Raw genomic sequence first — 9,196 nt, 5'->3', positions numbered from 1 at the left:
ATGTTGAGCTGAAAACACTGATCAGTGAGTTTTCAGAAGGGAGCTTGGAAGATTTCATTTATTTCTCCTTCGAGGTTCTAGACCATAAAAAGAGCACATTAACTACAGAGGATGCACTGGAGGTAGCTCAGTGTAAGAAAAGTTAAATAAAGACGTGATGCAGGAATCCTAAAATATCTGTTACTTAATGTAGTTGCTTACTGGCACTGATTCAACTCAAGACAGAGATGGTTTAAGCACGCAGCTGGAGATGATAGCCAAGTTCATCTGTAACTACGATAAAGCAAAGTGCTTTAGTATTCTTGAGTCCAAAACACTTTTGGAAAAGATTCAGATGTTGGAGTTCAGTAAAGCTGTGAGCAGTGCTGCAACCTTAGGACTGAATTTGTATGAGCACCAAAAATGTTTTTACACTGGCATATAATCTGTTTGTAATTAAATCATTGTGGTGCATCTGAACTTCCTAATTTAAAATGGAGGCACATATTACTAAAAAGAAGTGATAACTACTGAAAGTCATGCTGACTTTCAGAAAGTGTAGCCTTGACAGTGTCTGTTCTACCACAACCCAGCATCTGCAGGCTTGCTGGGCTGGAAGGGAAAGCTGAACGGGGGGGAGGGGGGGGGGGGGGGCTCACAATAGCTATAATTGCCATGAATAACCTCTCCTGTTGACTACACAGACTATATCAAATACTGTTCCAGGGCCTACACACTTCTGCTCAGCCTTATCTGTGCTTCTCCCCCACCCCATCCTCCCACACCTCCTCCTCTGCATGAACCCTGCTGGAGATGGCATCTCTTGCGGCCTTTGCCCACTCCTTTTGTCATCTTGCCACTCGCTGAAGAGGCTTAGTGAGAAGACATGTTACGAGCTGGTTGTGCTGGAGGTCTGGAACATTATGTCCATTGAGACTGCAGCTGTCCTCGGAGTCTGCTGATAGATCAGCTTCTCTGGGATTAGGCATGCTTTAGGAGTGGCACAGCATGGAGAGATTTGCTAATTTACTGCTCGTTTCAGCCCCTCAGGGACTGGGTCCACCGGGTCCCTACCAGGCACTACAAAGAAGCACATTTCACTTTTGGATAATCTCCTAAAAGCTTGGCTGAGGGGCAGGAGCCCCCCAGCTGTCCCTTCTGGAGGGAGGAAGCTGACAGTTTCCAGATAGGCTTGCACAACAGTCTTGCCAGGCTTGAGAAGAATGATATAGAAGGCAAACAGAAACTCAGGAAATCTGATCAAGAAGCTGGTAAATTGTCCTGTGCCTGCTGGAAGTGCAACTGGGATGGAGAACAGCCCTGCTTCCCTTCCAGGGATCATTCTTCCAGCACTTGTACGGGGTTACAGACACCCAGCTCCCAGACTGGCTGCCCTCTGGCAGCTGGGAGATTTGCAGGTTATGAGGGGACAGCAGAAGTAATCCCAGGCCAGATGCTGGTGAGGGAGGACAGCAGAGAGTAGCGGGATTGTGGAAAGAATTGCTATGCTTAGTGCCTTGCTGACCTCGTTATCAAAAAGAGCCCAAAGCCAATCTAAGGAAACCTGGTTGGCTTCCCTCATCCCCTGCCCACAGCCCTTTCCATTCTCAGTGCTGCTGTCCTCCTCACCTTGTCATCACTGAGCTGCCTGCTGGTTACAGCCCCTAGGCACCTCTGCGTTACACCACCAGAGCTGCCAGATGAAAAGGTGCACACCCTGGTGCTAATGACTGGTGTGACGTAACGTTTCATTTAAGTGAAGGGCCTAACCCTCCACTCCATCTATTTTATTTTTTTATAAACAGTGTCAACCACAGCCTCAGGTCTCTGAGTTCTGGTAGACTTGTCATCCTTAATAATATGGCTTACAAGGGTTTAAATAACGTTTGCAGGCGTTCATTCGAGGGAAAGATCCCCAACTGGATGTATTACTTTTTAAAGCATTGCAATTCCTTCGGGGAAAACTCGGTTCATGCCAGAACCACAGAGCTGGCTGCTCTGCTTACTGTCTGCAGGATGGCAGGAGTCTGAATGCAGAAAGCTTACAGCACTTAATGTTGCTGGACATGAGAGGAAAAAGCTGCCTAACATTATACGGGGCCCAGCTCTGCTAAGGTTACAGTTAAGGGAAACATTGCCAGGTTGTCTGATACCAAGATCCTCTACTCATTTTTTTTTTCTTCTCTCATGTTTTTTTCTGTTTCATGGTAGGGTTCTCCTAGACATCAATACTAGCACAACAACCACATGGCAAGCTGTGTGCCAAACTTCAGGGAAACTATTTATCCTGTCAGAAGGAGAAAGCAGGAAGTAGAGAAAGAGAAAGCCTTGTGTGAATGTTTGTTAGATATTGCATCCATCTAAAGATTAAAAACAAATGTTTGCTCTTCTATTCAAACAAGTTTAGGAAACTGGTGTGTGTCAAAGGCTCGAGCTTAATCGTCCCTGTTGATGTTCCAGTGTGTGAAACAGTGAATCAACTACTTGTAGTGGGGAAACCAACTTGATGGTACTAGATTTTTAAAATAGTCTGTTGCACTAGCATAGCACATCTGGGGAAACTATTTCTATAGTTTTGAGGAGACCTGGAAAATCCTGAACAGCCAGGAGCCAACAGAAAACACTCACTGTCTCTCCAATGGAAGGGCTGGCAGGTGTCAAATGCAGCAAAACCAGAGACTGCTCAAAAGAACCAGAAGAGATGGTGCTGCAGGTACTGCACATGCCTTGTTGGTAAGCCATGCAACTCCTTGCTGCTGGATGTTGTATTAAACATTTCCTTCTGTTCAAAAAGCAGCTGGATAAATTTTCAGCAAGAAAATTCCTTTTGGGTTGCTTAATACCAACACAGTGCCTCTCATTTGTCCTGTTCTTATAACCTTTCATAAGGCCTCTGCTACCATGTGCTGTCAGAAACAAAGAACATTAGATTAGCTGAACTTTCATCTGACAGAACATGGCTGTTATGCCATTTACTCAGAATTAAAATGGTTTGATATATCATGCTTCATTCTGAGCGTTTATTGTCGTAATCTTATATTTTCCATTTGAACAATTTGCTCTTACTTCCAGACTAGACCCTGACCAGGTGCCTGCTGAGACAACTGAGACTAGAAAGAGATGTTCATCCAAGCAACTTGTAATCCTGGAGCATCAGCCAAAATGCACTTAGTGTTATTCATTTTCCTTTGATTAAAAGTCTGGCTGCTGGCTCTTTTCAGAGCTTAATTTATTCATTTTCTAGATGTCTTCAGGTGATAAAAATGCATTGTGAACAGTAAATCAGATTTTATTCAGTACTAGAATGAAATTTCTGGTCAAAACAAGAGATAATATGCTAATTGAATGGGGGTTGCACACATTTCCTTTAATGCATTGTAAAGGAGCCACATATCATCAGACGTGAGATCTGCATTCGAGCCCGCACTGTCAGAGCAGCCTGAACTGGGAATTGTGAGTAACCCGGGATGAGGAAATCCCTCCCCATAAAATCTGATGCTATAAATGTCATTATCTTACGACCTCTCCTTTTTGTCCTCGTTATGCCCAGTATTTTTTACCATTGTGAAATATCGCATTAATAACATTTGCAGCTGACTTAAATTGGAAGGAACAACAAGCTTCGGTGTCATGAAGGAACTAATTTATGGGGAGATGGAGATGGATGAAACATTAAAATAGTTGAGTTTCAACATGGAAAAATACAGTTAACATACCTGCAAAAATCCCCCTGAGCTGATATATTCAGTGGAAGAGAGAGGGAGGGATGTCTATGGCTGCATATGCAGAAAAAGCACGGCAGAATAAAACAAAGGCATCTGTTTGTGAGTATGCTTGTGTAAGGAATATTGGATTTACTCCTGTGTGCCTGTTACAGCATATGCTATAGGCCAGGCAGATCAGACAAGCCATATGATACAGTGATGGAGGACAAGAGATGGCAAATGTGGGGCCTGAAGAACAGCTTTGCTATCTTGAAGCATTATGGCCAATGCAGCTTTGTGTGCAGATCAAATGGCTGGAGGTACAGGTACTATGATTTGAATCAGCGAGTCATTTTGTTAGATTAGATTTGTAGATAAAAATTGTACCCAAGAAAAGAAATGTCAGCTCTTTAACCTTTTTCCCGCATGCACAGGTAAGTTTCATCCATCCTTACGCCCTAGCCCTTTGAGATGTCTCTCTAGATTTAAATCACACTGTTAGGAATTGTTCTCATTTGTTGAGGCAAATTGCACAACGGTGCCTTTTTGCCTTTTAATGGTAGCTCGGCACAGGAGGTCAGTGTACCTCACACTGTGAAATGCATCTAATCAGCTATACCAAGGTGCCCTCTCTGAGATCAAATCTTACAAAGGCAACACTTTTTGCATGCCTTTTTTCCAGCTTGAGTTCAATCCAGTCCACAGCCATGATTTACAAAGGAATAGCAAGGGATGATTTTATGATTCTGTAGTTGTTCTGGGAGCACAGAGCCAGTACACAACTAGCCAGCTGCAAAAGCTTGTTCAGGGCAATAGATGCTAGCCAGGATTCGAAGTACAGATTCATTCAGGAGTGCCAGTACCCAAAAGCATCATTCATGCTCTTCACTGCATGCTATACAATGCCTCTGCGTGACTGTGGACTGATTACAAGACAGCATGCCAGGATTCAATTGCTTTCCATAGCCACCAGCAGAAGCAGATGAGTGAACTTTCTAAGAGGTAAGGTTTGTGTAACTCAGGTATCAGAGTAATTATTAACAAACTGTCAATTTTTTATCTTTCTTTTATCCATTCAATAAGGAAGCCTTAACTTTCTGATCCAATCCATTAATCCACTTCCACGGCCCTGCAGGGTTAAAACAGCTCAAATTTAACTGGACAATATTAACATTGCTTACTTGTTAGGGCTGCTGTGTTTGCCCAGAGAAGGGAGATGTGAGTAGGTGTTTTTCAAAAAGGACAACCACAACCTGAGCAGAAGTTTGTGAGCACCAGTCATTGTGAGCAGTGGCTGAAACAGACAAGTGCATCGCTCTGTGGCTCTGAGTGGGCTCTGCAATGCATTGTGTTCTTGGTGTGCACAAAGGACTGCCTAAGCAGAGTCTGGGCAGTGCTGAAGTGACGGCTGCAGAAGGCCTAGGGGTGGCCAAAGAGCAAAACACCCACCACTCGAAACACGTGGTGTGTAGGTGACACAGCCCTCTCCTGGAGGAGTTACACAACTTGTACGTTACTTGCTAGCTGATTTTAAATATATAAATATGATCAAAAGATGCCATGTAAGTAAGGTGTGTTATACATTGAGCAATGTTGTATCTGTAGTTTGCTCCTGCAAAAACTGATGTTACTACCAGAGTCCATGGAAAAAACATGGATTTAGGGGAGACTTCTGAGCCTTAGAGGAAATGAAAATGGAGTGCCTGTGATTCAGCCAAAGCCAGTGAATAAAGCAGTATTTTCACCCTCAGGGAAACAATTAAGTCAATTTGAAAACCTTTAGTTTATTGTTGCAAACACAGGCAGCCTAAAGGAGAGATTTCCATTTTCACACAAAGTTACAGAGGTAATGTGATATGGTATTAGTGGTACTGAACTTCCAAAGAAATCTGTATGTATGGATTTATTAAGAGATACTAGCCTAAATCACACCAGCCTACCTACCTTTTTTATTTTATTTATTTATTTTTTTGCCATATTCAATGGTAACCAATACGGTCACTTGTGTATTTCAGTTAAGGACTCACTCTTCCCCAGCCCATTATCCCTTAAGACTTATTGCTCTCCAATGTGACCTCACAAACAAGAAATTCCAAGTAAAAAATTCTGTCCAAAGTCAGGCAAAAGGAGACGGATGACTTAAAGTTGTCAAGGGCTGACCTGGGTCCTCACATTGCTAGAGGAAGGGAGAGCGACTTGCAATTGCCATTCAAAAATGTATGTGTTTTGTCTTCAAGGACAAAATCCAGCATCTTGACTAAGAATTAATCAGATGTGTTACACAGGCAGTATTTTCTCAGGCCAAGTTTGGGGGTTGCCACATTAAATATAAGCACTGTGAGATGCCAGTAGGCCAAGCCTGGGGATCCATTACGCTGCACTACATTACAAAGAGTTTTCAAGGGTTTTATCATTAAGTGCCAGCAAGACTTGAGAAGATGATTCAGTTCCTGTACTGTTCAGTGTGAACAGGTGAGTGTTTGTGAACCTGGGAACAACCCATACTGTCATATATCAGCACTCAAAATTCCTGAAGATGTTTGTTGTGTGTTATCTCTTCTGATATGTTGCTGTGTAGCAGAGCATGCAGAGCCAATCACATCACTATACAAGATATAAGAATAAGGAAGTAAGATTTCTTGACAAAATTGATTGCAATAATATGGCAAGATTATAAAGAAGGGGGTTAAAGGACACAGTTTCTTCTCTGCTTTATTAAGCTTCAATTCTATTTCTTTGTGATTAGTGTCTTGGACAGGACATGGTATTACAGAGGATTACCTATCTTCTTACCATCAGTACTATCACTTCTATTGTACACCTTCACTGGATTTGGGTTGCTTTTTTCCTGTTAGTAACCTCAGAAGAGACATTGGTACAACCTTGCATAGCATAGCCTGAAAAATACTGATTACTCAGACTTCTTGTTGGGCTCACAGCAGTTATTTCTCTATGAGTACCATGTAGTGAACAGGATTCAGAAGAACAGTGAATAATGTTTTTAATTTGGATAACATCTCCCAGCCTCCTGTAAGTATCTTTGGTTGTATGTAGCTGTTTCCAGGAGAACCATTTAAAAAACTGCTTGAAGAGCATATCCTGCAGATGGAGAAAGGCTGAGATAGAGGAATCCTGCAAGAAGAAGAAAAATAATATGAACACCACAAGCGGAATATGATCAATACAAAGCAATTAAACAATGCAAAGAAACTGGGTATGAGCCACAGCACAGAACATGGAAAGCAAAAAAGGCTGCAAGCCAGCTAGAGCAGCAGTCAGATCCCAGCTGACAGTATGACACTGTGGTGAAAGTACCCAGAGAGCCTGTCAGATGGCAAGAAACTATTTCTCAAGATTTTACCTTCTCTGTAGTCATTCAGGTTAGATCTTTCAGATGTTTCCTATCAGTGCTCTAACCATATGTCTTAGATATTCCTACTTAGAGTCCTGAAACTGAACCACCCTCGCAGTACCAAAATACATGTCTTGGTATAATTAAATAGGAGATCTTGCTGCCAAAATTTGTCTTGGCTATTTTAATATGGTGAGAGAACTATTAGGAATTTAAGTAGAAAGAATAAAGGCAAATCTGCTCTGTTTCCTACTGATTCATGATATTTTGCCCTGGCTCCCAAACCATCTCCTAGATCTTCACAATAAGGTATTTGCTTGACAAGAGATTTCACGTTTTGCACATTCTTTGGTAAAGCAGGAAATCAAGACCTACGGAGAGACTAAGGAAGCAGGAGAAACACAGGGTTTTACTGCCTTGTACCTGACTGATACACAGCGAATACGGTACATGGATGCTGCGCACAGGAGGACACTGGTGGAGAAGTGGGACTCTACAAACTTGTTCTAAAATTTACCTTGAAATAAGGAAATCCCATGGAGCGTTCTGAATGCATCAGATCTCTGAAAGAAACATCTGCCATTGAAAAAACTTCCAATAATGATCTTTTGCTATCATTCAAAGCACTTCTTAAATCTGACTACAAGACAGGATACTTCGTTCAAACATGAAGAAACAGACTTGAGATCTTTTACTCTTTGTTACTGCTTTTCACGGTTGTTTGCTTTGGGAAATCACAGATTCTGCAAAGCCTGGTTTGCTGAAGTCACCTGGAGTTACGTTAATGCTGGAAGATCTGCTGTGCTCTAATCTCACCCCTCTCCTGCCGGAAGATTAAAGGCAATCCCAGCTCTGTGATTTGATTAAGACAACCTGGTCTGGGTTCTCCGCAACCTCTTCTTGTGGGGAACAGACACTACAGCAAGCACTTTGCTCTGGGCACTGCTCCATGTTTAGACTCAGCCACGACAAGAGGGGAGACTAATGAAGTCACATGTAAAACCATTTGGACTGTGCTTTCCCAAAGAACACACCGAGGTCAGCACAAACATATCATTAGGATGGAAGTGCAAAAGTAAAAACTTGTAAGACTGCATCCAAATGGCATTTGACGCTCTTGGTAAGCTGACAAACATATCTTTGATTTATTAAGAATCACAGATGCATCTAGGCCCATTAGCTTCACCTTGCTGCCCTTGTGCCCTGGCACTCTTTTTTTTCCATTCCTTGAGAGTCAGAATGAAAGCAAGGAGCTTTCGTTCTGAAAGCAATGTCCCCGTAACAGTGCTACTGAGCACAGCCAGCTGCCCTGGCCTCTCCTAGGGTGGTCCTGAAGTGACAGCAGTGCTGCCAGATAGGCATTTAATAAGAGAGGCAAAACTCCCATCCTTAACATCTGGCAGCAACATGGGATCAAAACTATTTTTCCTGTGAAGACCACCACTGTGCTCTCCCAGCGCAGCTTCTTCTGCCTCCCTGAGCAGTAGAAGACATCCTGAAAGTCCCATGTTTGTTAAAAATGGCAGAAATTTCATGTTTCTAAAATCCTCCACGGTCATTTCATCAGTAATCAGTCACAGTATGTTAACTACTTTCAATTCTAAATTATTTTTACATATTTTAATTTATATATTATAATTTATACTGAATAGAATAAGTCAGTTTGGTCTTGTGCTATTTTCTCACTCATTTGACACCTGTATTGATGTGTCCTGAGTTTTACAGTATGAATTAGCAAAAAAATTGCATTCAAATACCAGCTGGCAATAAAACAAACAAACAAACAAAAAACCACCCTCCATTCAGAAACAGTCACAGGTAACGTGACATTAATGCTGTTTCTGACAGCTGTCTCTAGCTCATTTGCTGGCGGGCAGTGGTCTGTTTTATTGAATATGATTGAAGAAAGATGCATCACTTGTACAAGAAGAGTGATTTTTTCCCTTCTGTGGCTAAGATGCACCATATGGGGGCCAGTGTAGGGAGAGCCCATAGGAGGAAACTTCTTGTTGATCATGAGGAGGTGTTACTTGTCAGTGGTTAAATAAAGCAGTTAACTGAGAGCAAGGCTTTATAACAAGCTATCTCCACTAATTAGCTGGGTTACCAATTATTTGAGCTTTGCCAGGCATGTTGAAAACAAGGAGAAAATAATGACTTT

Source organism: Oxyura jamaicensis, chromosome 9 (genome assembly GCF_011077185.1).
Source record: "Oxyura jamaicensis isolate SHBP4307 breed ruddy duck chromosome 9, BPBGC_Ojam_1.0, whole genome shotgun sequence".
Taxonomy (NCBI): Eukaryota; Metazoa; Chordata; class Aves; order Anseriformes; family Anatidae; genus Oxyura; species Oxyura jamaicensis.
This window is presented reverse-complemented; position numbering follows the sequence as displayed.